Here is a 13,706-nt window from a genome sequence, read left to right on the forward strand (position 1 = left end):
GAGTTTAGCTCAATGTATCAGGCTTAGCCAGAACCATGGTTTCCATGGTTACCGATGTGAGGCTAATCTTAGCCACTTTGATGGAACAGAACTCTGGCTCACATTAGCCAGACTTGGCCATTTAAGCCTGGATTTGCCTTTAGCCTGCTTGATGGAGTACCCCCCAGGGTACCTTGCACGTCATATCTCGACGTGGAAAGTCCATGACCAAACGTCGATATGTGACGAGGTCAGAGTGAGAATGAGTTGACCCAACCTGAACCTGATGCAGTTAATGTAACGTTACTGAAACACTGTAAACTGAAATATTATACACAATCCAACCATCATTATTGTGGTGGACACTTCCACCACAGATGGATTCAGCACTGTTTTTTTGTGCTTGATCTGTTTTCCAGCAATGTTTAAGTTCTGTTTGCTGTTGCCACTGCTAGCCAGAAAGGCCAGAATGTCCTGCAAAAGTATACCAAGCTTGGGGTAATGTTAGGTGAAGACATATTTTGTTTGACATCCTTCATTCTTAGTTACCTCATGTTACCTGAATAAATACCATCTGAGATAGCTTGTGTTGTGTTCATTTATTGTCACATAAATAACAATCCTCAGCACTGAACAAGAAGTATGCCAAACCCAACCTGACACCTGAACATCATTTTCAAATATTTATCTGAACCCAGGACTGTCAGGTCCCACCAGGCCCAGGTCGGGTATTCACATATACAGTAAATGTAATCGGGGTTCTGCATGATTATCCAATAACAATATTCATCTCAGCCAATGGGGTAGATCAGCTCTTTACCATAACAGACTTTTTCCAGGAATTTAAGAACCTCTTAATGAACTTAGGAACTTTAGCTGCATTTTAAGCCAGATGAACCAGGGTCCAAATGTTTGAGTTTGCAGCCACTGGCAATTTGACCAGCTGAGTTACAGGGGACCCCATCAGCCAGCCTGAGTGGAGCTCAGACCAGACATTTCACACTTCTGCAACTTTTCTCTGCAACGCTCTAAAATGATTTTGTCTCATCACGAATCATTGGTCTGAACTGGGCTTAACAGTGTTTTAAGATGAAACACTGAGTGATAGATTTTCTTAATTTCCATGTTTGTCTTAAGTTCACACTGCTAATTCACAATGCTTGAATACTCATTTAGCTTTGTGCTGCTCTGTGGCCTGTCCCTTAAACAGTGCTGGGAAGTAAAGTGTATTTACTCAAGGACTATATGTACAGTTGAAGGGCTACTGCACTACATTTCAAAAGCAAATATTGCACTATTTAATCGACTAATTCTTTGAAAGCCATAGCTACTAATAACTTTGTCAATGAGGTTTTATAGACAAACTTATTATTAGCTTATAAAATATGATGTGGTGTTACTAAACAGCCCAATAGTCTATACTTTACCTAAACCAGCAACAAGATGAAATGTTGCATACACAGTAATGCATTAAATAATAATGTAACAATACAACATAACACCCACAGGGGTCAAGTACATTTAAATTTAGGACTTTTACCTGTAGTGGGTTATTTTTACCTTGAGGTGTTTCTGTTTTTATTTGAGTAAAAGATCCTCCACCACTCTGAAAACTCATCATTTCAACACTGGGATTGCCCTGAGCTCACTGAACAAGATTACATGCCATACACACCTGCCTTTTTGCCCTGCTCACTGACACACAGACAGACTAAGACAGGTCTATCCATCAATTGCCACAGTTAAGATCTCTTGAATGTCTAGCCTGCACTACTGGTAATGGAAATTTATTCAGTTTCACCTAGTAGCTAAAGCTAAAAAGCTGGCATGGATTTTGATGATATTTTGTGCTCTGCACCTTGATTTGTAAAGACATTGCCTTATGTGTACTAGTTCTGTTCTTGTACCCTTGTACTGCATCACGCATCTTATGAGAATGAAAAACTTTTTTTTTTTTCATGTTGACATTGGATGTGTTTATCTGTGTGTGAAAGTATTATAATACAGTGGGCCTGGTGTATTGTGCATGAATCCAAGGCCACATGAATAGGAGAGCTACAATTAGCTGCATCTGATCTGCCTTCCCCCTCTTTTATCTTGTGTAAAGCAGTACAACCAAGACAACAAAAATCCCTTTTTAATTGGCAAACAAACACTAATCATATGCAGTAATACAGAATCCTGTATTCACTGTTGCTGTTTAAAATCTTTATTTCAGAGATCTCACCATATGTCTGCCTCTTATATGACCAAATAACTAGCATTTCATGCATAGTTTCAGGTTATGGCAATTAAATAAAAGAAAACAACCAACCAAAGAAACAGTAAAATAAAAATACATGTATTTTAATTTTCATGAGAGCACAAAAAAAAATAGAGAAGTCACTAAAACTTTCAGTCGCTTGTCCAAGGTTAAGTTAGCATAATAGTCCTCTTTCCCTTTTTGGCTCTTCTTAGTTTTTTAGAATTCACTTTATTTGTGTTCAGACCAACCAGAAGATCCAGACATACAGTAGCCCCTGATACATGCTGTATATGTGTGGAACCATATACTACACTGCAGCTGCTAAGGGCATAGTTTGACATTCTGGGGAATACGCTTATTAACGTTTTCTTAACAAGAGTTAGATGAGAAGGTCAACACCACTTTCTTATCTGGCCGTTAATTATGAAGCTGGAGCCGGCAGCCCGTTAGTATTAACTTAGCATGTACACTGGAGTCTCTGCTGGCTGCCTGGCAACCTCACTGTGACGACAAGATTTCAGGAAGTCACTGCATCGAGATGGTAATGAGGCACACAAATAATAACAAGTGGCAGTTAAATGTGAAGAGACTCCATAAAGGCAAAGCCAATGTCTGAAGTTTATGAAGAAGGGATGGAATGTGTTCTGATACATAATGGAGTGTGTTTACATGGACATGAATAACCCGTTTATAAGGCTTATCCCGTTTCAGATCATATTTGGGATATAGTGTTCACATGAGCACTGAGAAATCAGATTAATTATATTTGCCATATACCTATTAGAAGTGTTGGGCAAGTTACTCTCAAAATGTAATACATCACATATTAGTTACAAATTACCTTCATTTGAAAGTAAGTTAGTTTACAATTTTACTGTCTATGTTTATTAATACTTTATACACTACTTTTGCATTACTTTCACCAAAATGACCTCTGAAGAACTAATGTTTATTTTAAATGGATGAGGGTCATGCTGTTTCGCAGCAGTTAATCAAAGCACAGAAGCTCCAGTTTATTACAGTTCATTTCAAATCCAGTGCTGCGCAGGTCTGACCCAGTCATGCATTCACATACAGTGGTTACCACTTTGTATTAAAATCCCCTGCTCTTATTAATAATAGTGTGATGATATAAAACCATTAAATAGTCTAGACTGGGTCATGCAGGCAGAGGATCAAAATCTGATAATCAAGAGATATGGATAAATATTTGTGGGTCTATTATATAAAACACAATAAACAATTGCTGAGGTGAGCACAACAAAGGGAATGTTGTGCGAGTCAGTCAATAATGATCGCAAATTAAAACACCGGAGCTGGAAGACCCACCTGCTGATTCCTGGTGTGCCAGTCAGCTACAACAGCAATGGAAAGAGAGATGTGCGTGAGATTGGGACTTTGTGCCGATGTTGCTCTGCAGTTGTAGGGGATGTGAATGGAAGACATTCAACATACACTACCATCACCCAGATGTGCTGATCATCAAGGCAAGGAAAAAACAAACTGAAGGACAGCTCCTTATCCCAGTTACATTCAAGCAATCTTGGGACATGAAAGCAGAATGGGACACATTGTAGAGACATAGAGACATATTAAACATGATAACGCACAGTCCCAGATGTCCTGATCACCCGCACCCTTCTAGGCTTTAAGTGTAGCATATAATGACATTACAAGACACAACAACTTTTGAGGGATATTTTTCTCTGCTGGCACACTAATTGAAGTGGAGCAGTGTAGATCAATGTGGATGAATGAAAAATTAAAACAATTAACAGTTTATTTCAGTTGGTAATGCGAAATTGTGTTGGTAACTTGCTTTATTACTTTGTTACTGCAAAAAAAGATAGTATATTACTGTAACATGTTACTTTTGTAATGTGTTACTTTTGTAACACATTACCCGCAACACTGCCTACTAGCAACCCCGTTACAGATTACTGCAGTGTATTTGTGCAAGCATTGTGATGTTTCCAAAACAAACTGACAATGGGAGATGAGAGTGAAGGAAATATTTAAAGCAACACTTGCCTTTTTGGAAATTCTATGCTTTTCTTTGTTTAGGTTAAAATGCCATTCTCATATGGTTGTAAGAAAACTCCGACCAATCATTGCATTCAGACCGAATGTAATAATTGGCTGAGCGTCCTGTCTGTCTTCCCTACGTGGAGGCCTCCGACTGATGTAACCCCTCACGTAACTTGGGGTTATTAAGCCAAATCATCTCGATTGTCTGGCTGCAGTAAAGGTCATGAACCGCACCCCCTCCATGTTAGGGGTGGGACATGGGCCATGTAAATGATCAAAGTACATTTCAAGTAAATTTTTCCCTAATATGGTCTCTTATGAGTTTCTCTATGGTCGCTTATCCAGGTACAGGGTCACTGGGGAACTGGAGCCTAACCAAGCTTATATTGGGCAAGAGACGGACAGGTCACCAGACTATCACAGGGCTGACACATAGAGACGGACATTTACACCCCCCCCCCCCCCCCCCCCCCACACACACACACACACACACACACCATAACATGCAAACTTTGCACAAAAGACGTTATTTAATGTGTTGTGTGCAGCAGCCTGTTGTTTCTCTCTCTGCCAGCCTGGTCTCCCTCCTCCCTCTGCCTACCTCACACCTGAGTGCAATCAGCACTCAGGTAGAGAGAGGAGGAGGGGGTAAGAGGGACAGGGAGTGTAGAGACAAGAGAGGCATGGCACAAGGCACAGCACATGGCTCACATACTGCAGATCAGGTAGGGAGGAATCTTTTTCATCCTCCCTTGTTTTTCCTCTCCCCAAACAGGTTCGTTTCCCCCATGTTCTTTTAGGTGCTGGGGTTTTGTTGTTTTAGTTTTTTGTGTTAATTTGGGCTGGAGATTACCAGTAGTCACGTTATTCGTCTCTTTTGTTTTCTTTAGGTTTAATTCATGTTTTAGGTAGTTTAGGGGGAGACGCTGGGAGCGACGGCCCACTGCGTGGTTGGCCCAGCGTCTTCCCTCCTTTTGTTCCTTTTGGCTGGGGTCTCCAGTCCCTTATGTTTTCCTTTAGTTTGTTTGTGTCTTTGTTTAATGTTCTGGGGTATAATAAAGCTGGTGGGTAAATTGTTACCTTTGGTGTGGCATCCTCTCTTTTCATATGTTGCAGCCTCCTGCCCCTATTGAGCCAGGTTATGTTTCTGTTTGTATGGAGGCCTTAACATATTCTATAAAAAGGGGAGCTGACATCATAATAACAACTTTGTGAGCCATTCGGTGTGCTCGCTGCTTGCAACTGTTTGGGCGGGTGTATGGGTAGCAACTGCTTACCACAGAGATTTCTTTTGCACAGACTCTGGCTCAAAATAACGTCACCAGTGCAAGATGGCAGCGGTGATCATCAACAGGTGTCTTCTCTGAGAACATCTGCATCTCTCTCTTTCTCACACACACACACACTACATAGTTTCTCATTTAACGTTGTCCCTAAAAGCAGCTACTCTTGTAACACTGTCCTCCACACTGGTGCCAGCCTGCCACTGTCACTGCATATAGGACAGGGGAGCAGTGGATGAAGACACGCAGCCTCTGTCATTGATGAAAGACAAATCTCTGTGTCTTCATCACTCCCGAAGTGAGACGCTGAAGCCATTTTTTGTATTTCTGTTACACCGATTAGCTGACGCTGGTGCTTAATAACCATGGCAAGGTGAATACATGTAATTATATTTCTGTGTCTTTTGGATTACTCCAGCTAGCATAAGGGGCTGTATGCATGCCACATCTTAAACCACTTCCATCCATAAAAATCACACAGTCAGTTGCTGGGAGGTACTCTTGTGCCTACTCTGTACCAACTTTCAAGGACATGGAGGCAGGTTGCATCTGAGGTTTTTAAGCAACAATAACCAGCACCATATCATAGCCTACTTACTAGAAATCCTGAGTGCAGACCTGATCTTCTACCAGGTATTGTTTTGTAAGTGTGTATTTGGCCAAAAATATTGTCCATGGGACAGATGTAAAGCTCTGAGTAGTCCTGCACTAAAATGATCAACTTCTCCTCCATATTTATCACAGACTGATATTTACAGAAGAAGGGCATGATATCTGTTGGCTATGATTGGTTGGTCCACGTTATCATGACAAGATGACGCCCCCAGTGCGGATGCCTGTTAAAGCAGCTCCTGCTCACCGCTGAGCTTTTTTCAATTTCTTTTCATTTAACTTTCTTATTTCTTTCTTATTTTTTTTTCAGTTAGCTAGCTAGCACTTATGTTCTGTTTTGTTATGGAGACGAAGACCGCTCTCTTTATAGCGGTCTTTCTCCCATTTTGCTATGGATACGATCGTGTGCGGGGACCTGGCTCCCAGCCGTGCCTCCATTGTTTACACCCGGGACCAGCTGTTAGCGTTGCGTCACACCGCGGTGCGGCCCGAGGAGAGGCACGACATTCCCGGCGAACTGCGGAGAAGGAGACGGGGATGTCACGCTGGAGTGCAGCGCCGACAACGGAGACGGTACAAACCCGTCCTCCCGTCCGTCGTCATGGGGAACGTAAGATTGCTCCCCAACAAGATGGACGAGCTCTCGGCACTGACTCGCCATCAGAGGGAGTACCGGCAGAGCAGCGTGCTGGTGTGGCTGAACGCATAAGTACCGGACACGATCGCCGCGCTGGATGGATTCCAGCTCATCAGGCACAACAGGACAGCGGACAGCGGTAAGAGGAAAGGAGAGGGGCTGGCTGTGTTTGTGAATGATAGATGGTGTAACTCTGGGCACATCACTATCAAGGAACAGAATTGCTGCAGGGACATTGAGCTGCTGGCTGTTGGCATGAGACCATATTATCTACCCAGGGAGTTTTCTCATGTCATAATGGTAGCAGTGTATGTCCCCCCGTCTGCAAAGGCTGAGTCTGCTTGTGACATTCTCCACTCTGTTACAAGTAGGCTGCAAACACAGCACCCTCAGGCCCTCCTTCTGATCTCTGGGGACTTCAACCACGCCTGTCCATCCACCACCCTGCCCACCTTCACCCAGTATGTTTCTTGCCACACCAGAGACAATAAAACACTGGATTTATTTTATGCCAACACCAAGGAGGCATACCACTCATCCCCCCTGCCCCCCCTGGGAAAAGCTGATCACAACCTGGTTCATCTTCTGCCTGTCTACAGACCTCTGGTGCAGAGATAACCAGCAACCACCCGCGCTGTAAAAATATGGTCTGAGGAGGCAGAGGAGGCCCTGAAAGACTGCTTCGAGGCCACTGCGTGGGAGGTACTCAGTGATTCCCATGGAGAGGACATTGACAGTATGACATCATGCATTACGGACTACATAAACTAAGCACTGTACCCACCAGGACTGTACGCTGCTTCTCCAACACCAAACCCTGGATTACTCCAGAGTTAAAAGCTCTCCTGAAGGAGAAGCGGAGAGCTTTTAACTCTGGAAATAAGGAGGAACTGAAGGCTGTGCAGAAGGAGCTACGGAGAAACATCAGGCGGGAAAAGGAAGGATATAAAAAGAAGATGGAGGAACAGCTGCAGCAGAGCGATGTCAGTGGTGTCTGGAGAGGTCTGAAAACCATCTCAACACACAAACAACCAGACTCCCAGGCCAGAGGCGACCAGCAGTGGGTGAATGATCTGAATCTGTTCTTCAATAGATTTGATCAGTCTGCCCCTCCCCTGGCCCAGACATCACGGCTGCAACCCCCCTCATCCTCACCTGCACCTCCCCCCCCACCTACACTCCTGGCACACTGCTTCGACACCTCCCCCACTCCCGCTCCCCCGGACATCTCACCAACCCCCACTCCTCCCCCCACCTCATCACCCCCACCCCCCCGCACACAGCCCCCCTGCTCCAGCTTGTCCTTCACTACCTGTCAGGTGAGAGATCAGCTGAGGAAGATAAAGACGAGGAAGGCTGCGGGTCCAGACGGCATCAGCTCCAGGCTCCTGAAGTCCTGCGCAGACCAACTGTGCGGGATAGTTGAAACCATCTTCAACCTGAGCCTGAGGCTGGGGAGAGTACCACAGCTGTGGAAGACATCCTGCGTGGTACCTGTGCCCAAGACTCCGCACCCCAAGGACTTCAGCAGCTTCAGACCGGTGGCATTAACATCGCACCTCATGAAGACTCTGGAGCGCCTGGTCCTGTCTCGTCTCCGCCCCGCAGTAGGCCCTTCAATGGACCCGCTGCAGTTTGCCTACCAGCCTGGCATTGGGGTGGACGACGCCGTCATCTTCCTCCTGCATAGAGCTCTTTCTCACCTGGAGAAGCCTGGAAGCTCTGTGAGAATCATGTTCTTTGATTTCTCCAGCGCTTTCAACACCATACAGCCTGCGCTTCTGAGGGACAAACTGGAGCACATAGGGGTGGCTAATCACCTCACATCCTGGATCCTGGACTACCTCACGGACCGGCCGCAGTATGTCAGGACCCAGGATTGTGTATCGGACTTGGTTGTCTGCAGTACGGGGGCCCCGCAGGGGACAGTGCTGGCACCGTTCCTCTTCACCCTCTACACTGCAGACTTTTCATACCACACCCCCACCTGTCATCTGCAGAAGTTCTCTGACGACTCTGCCATAGTCGGCCTCATCACAGATGGGGACGACAGGGAGTACAGAGAACTGAACCAGGACTTTGTGGACTGGTGCCTGAGGAACCACCTTCAGATCAACGCGGGGAAAACCAAAGAGCTGATGGTGGATTTCCGCAGGCGCAGACTCCTCCCCCCAACACCGGTGAACATCCAGGGAAAGGACATTGAGATGGTGACATCTTATAAGTACCTGGGTGTTCATCTTAACAATAAACTGGACTAGACTAATCACATAACAGCACTATACAAGAAAGGCCAAAGCAGACTCTACCTGCAGCCAAGCTGTCATCTCTGAGGACTAATGACTCCCATCCTCTGCAGGAGGAGATAAAAGCTCTGGAGAGCTCCTTCAGCGATAGACTGATTCACCCAAAGTGTGTGAAGGAACGCTATCGGAGGTCCTTCCTGCCTGCTGCTGTCAGGCTACATAACCAGCACTGCTCACAGTAGACTGCACCATGGACACTTTATTGACACTACGGACACTTTATGGACACCACAGCTGTCTGCTGTTTTGCACATACAATCACTTGCACTAGATGTGCTCCCTTTATGCACTGGTCATTTTCATTCACTACCGCTCATTATTATCCACTTCGTATTATTTTTATTATTATTACTATTATTGTTATTGTTATTTATCGCCGTCTCTTGTATTTTTGTACTTATTTGCATGCCTAGTTATTTAAGTTTTTTAAGTTTAAATTTTTAATCTTTAATCTGACTCTTTCTCCTTGACTGCTGTAACACTGGAATTTCTCAATTATGGGATTAATAAAGGTGTATCTTATCTTATCTTATCTTATGACATACATTATGCGCTGCTGTGTTCCAAATAAGATTAACATTTTGAATGGTTATTGCATATGATGGATTATGGGTTTGGCAGAAAGCTTGAAGGGATGAGGATTGAGAGATTGGAGAATGAAAGGATAAGGATGGAGGGATGATAGGATGTACAATTAAGGGATGAATGGATGGAGGGAGAGGGATGAAGGGATGAGGGTTGGAGATGAAGGACAAAGGGTTAAGAGTTGAGGGATGAAGGGTGCGGGATAAAAGGATGAGGGTGAAGAGATGAGGTTGAATGGATGAGAGATGAATGGATGAGGGATGAGGGGATGAGGGTCAAGGGAGGAATGGATGAAAGGTTAGGGATGACAGGATGAGGATGAATGAGAAATAAAAGGATGAGGGTTGAGGAATGAAGGGATAGAAGATTGAAGGTCGAGGGATGAAGGTTGGGTTTCTGGATTGTGTATGAGTGCGATGATGGATGTGTTGGTTGAACACAGGAGGGATCTTGGGAGTGAGAAACTACTGTGTGTGAAAAGATGCTGGGAAGATTAGATTGGAAAAATTATAACGGAAACAAATAGTATGGGGAAGAATAACAAGGTATAAGTAGTGAGGTGTGGTCCTGCTCCTAGAACTAAGCCAACTAGTAAACTTAAGTTTACTAGCAAGGACTGTACCACAACCAAGCAATTAGTAAAGGTTTAATAAGACTGGGAAGTGCAAAAGGTTGAGGAAGGATAAACGAATGTGAAGAAGGGGATGAACGTGGGGCAGGAGGTTGTCCATTAATGCTGGTCTGGGATGGATGTATGACGGTCAGGGAGGAGGAAATGGTTTCTACTGTTGCAGACATGGGAGCGAAATGAGGTGACCAGCGGTGAAGTGGAGGGTCGTAGATGCATTCAGGCAAATTTGGAACACTGCAGGAAGCCAAAAAATGTTAAGGACCATGGATGCTACAGAAGGATTGACTGGGGGGATGAGTAGCCTGAATGGGAATGGATGCAGGGGCTAAGAAGGTCAGAAGTGGGTGGCAAGCATTTGCCGTAAGAGCGGAAACCTTTTTGCAGGTGTTGGTTAACGTGGGAATGTAGGTGGTGGTTCACAACTGCCAGTGGCTAGATTAATGGAAAGCTGGTTCCGTATAAGTAGTTATGGGTAGAAAATGAAATTTTATTTACTTTATCATTATTATTCATATTTTTTATGGATACGATGAGTGGTGAAACTGCCTAAGAAAGTAACATCTAGAGAGGAAGAGGGGAGCTGACACTGGCTAGTAAGATTGGCTGAGGGTGTGTTTAGGACAAGGTCGTTAAGGATAGCTTTCTATGAGACAGATGGAAGGTTTTCTGGCCGTGGAACTGATTAGACAGCTGTGACGATGTGATAAAGCTTTCAAATGCAGCAATGAGAAGGACAATTATAGCTGCTGCGCAGCGATGGGTCGGGTCCAGGCATTTTTAGGCAATTCTGAGCAACCTCTGGAACCTAAGACGGTCATCTACCGCTCTGAGCTAATTGGCAAGTAGCAACTCAACAGTGGCTTCACAAACTGTGTAAGCCATTCACCATTGTGTAGGAAAGCAGCAATCCGTGCATGGAAAGGCAGATTTGAAACCACTGTAAAAAATTCAGTTATTAAGACAAAAATCGGAAAATACACATATTGCATCTAGACAGCATGGAGATGTTGGTAATTTGTTTGTAACAATGACTGATTTGCTCCATAAGTGAAAAACTGATGTTTAAAATTCAAAATGCTGTCAAAAATTCAGTTTTTGAGATAAAATTCTGAAATTTGCCACACATCATCTACCATGACTCTAGAATTTTGTCTTTTTTTCATGAACATTGAAGATTTATTTAGCAAGAATTTGCATGTATATGTTTACAGTACCGTTTACAGTCAAATATTTTGATGCACTGTAGGCTCAATTTTTGATAAATCAAAAATCTGAGAAACGTAGTTTTTCTAGGACAGTCTAAAGATGCTCTGTAGCAAGTTTGGTGTCAATTGAGCAAAAATTGTGGGAGGAGATAGGTTTAAGAAGTTTTACAGTTTTTGAAAAAACAGAGTGATGAACTTAATAATTTTTAATAGGTTTAAATGTACAAAAATGTCTTCAGTATTGGGTCTACAGTTTGATGAAAGTTGTGAGCTTAGCTGCCCGGACCCTAATGAAATGACCTGAGATAGGGCAGACACATAGGGTTATTGTTTGTTTGTTAGTTTGTTTTAACTTTGTTTTGAATGAGCAATGGCTACTTGAAAGATTTCCTTTAATACATATTAAATGAGCATTGGTAGAATATGCATATGACAATGAGTAACTTAAAACTTGGAACAACATGACCTGACTCCCTGCTAGTGGGAGGTAATGGTACTGGCTGCTGTTGAAGGGAATTCCTTTCCTTTCAGGACGCATTGGAGACTGTCCGCCGTCTGGTCTCTGATGTCCGGTTTGGATTGTGATGTTGAGAATGCCATATGGAGAAGGCCGCGCCGTGAGTGTGTGGCAATGAATCATCTGTAGTCTGACTGCTGCGGGAATAACATGGCTCGCGGATAATCCCTTTTGGGTGGATTTTCGTCTGGATCGGAAGGATTGATCTGCAGTTCTCGATCTGTGGTAAGTTGATTATTTGTTTGTCTTACTTGTAGATTGAGGTAAGCCTGTGATTATACGTGAAGCACACAGTCTGTCGGTGTGAGAAATGCGCCGAAGAGAATGAGAATGCATCAGGTGTGCTTAAATGTGACCAGCCACATGGAAAAACCAGGAACAAGTCTCCCGAGAGGCATTTTGAGTTATTTACAGATTCTGAAAGTGTAGTTTCTAAGCTTTCCAACGATGTCTAACACATGGAAATCTGAAAATATTTGAAGAAGTTGTGGCCATTTGAATGCAGGCACTCCTCAAACTACTTTACTGAGAAATCCAGCCTGAACGATTCTGAATTCTCAGGTGCCAGGTAACACAATGCTGCTCATTTGCATCTCATTTAGATAAGCCCTACCCCCTACTGGTCTAGCTGTCAGTGACATCTGGTATCTGTTAGCCTGCAGGGCAGAAACTACTGTAGTAGTTTGAACAATGTAGTTAATGTTGATGTAGTGTTATTTTCCTTAAGCACTTTAGTGGACTGATCAGAATCAGAATGTACTCTATTGCTGTCCGTGCTTCCGTTTCCCGCCTTCCGCCTTCTGCTTCCTGCTTGAGTCGGTGTCCTCCGTCACCTCGGCTCTTAAATTATAACTTTAAACCAGTTTTATGCCACGTCTAATGAACTACTTTTAAGATTTTATTTGATTAAAGTCTGTTCATTTGGCCGGATGGCCGATCTCGTGTTTTTGATCGGCGGATTTTGAGCTTTTTGGACACGTGTGACTGGTGCCGACATAGCCGCACCCTAAACTTCATTAGTGTTTCGCTAACTTTTAGCAACAATCTAGTTTTTCTCTGCTCTACAACTGGATTAACTACAATGATACTGCCTGCCTGAGAGTGAAAGTCCCCGTGAACACTTCGGCCACCCCAGAAGCCTTTTTACACCTTCTGTGCCATTTTCTGGACACTGGAGTGACTGCAGCTACCTGGCGAAACTCACAGGTTTCTCCCGGAAACTCATTAATCCTCTACGCGCCGGTAAGTACCGCTTTCTACCGGACCCCAACCCACCCTGATCTGAGTCAACACACTTTTGGAGTCCCTGCGCGTAAGTACCCTAACATATACAGTGCTGCTGTGCACTGTTGGCTGAGTGCCACCTGCTTGTATTAGCAGGTGGCACTGGCACACTACGACACCGTGCTGCCCACCAGACCTCCGTGCTCCCTCGGCAGCACCGAGACAGCGACACTCCGGTTCTTCGAGCAGGTACACCTCCCGGAATATCAGCAACCGGGACAGGGCGAAGATTAAAGCCTGAACGAGTTAAGTCAGACTGCCTGTAGCAACCTGTAGCAACTTAGCTTGGTTTGCTAAGCTAATGGCTACATCCAGCCCTCCCGATGAAAACCAGCAACTCGTTAAGAAAAACAGGATCATTGCCAACCTCAGGGAAGACATCCGAAGGCTGTCA

Source organism: Epinephelus moara, chromosome 8, assembly GCF_006386435.1.
Source record: "Epinephelus moara isolate mb chromosome 8, YSFRI_EMoa_1.0, whole genome shotgun sequence".
Taxonomy (NCBI): domain Eukaryota; kingdom Metazoa; phylum Chordata; class Actinopteri; order Perciformes; family Serranidae; genus Epinephelus; species Epinephelus moara.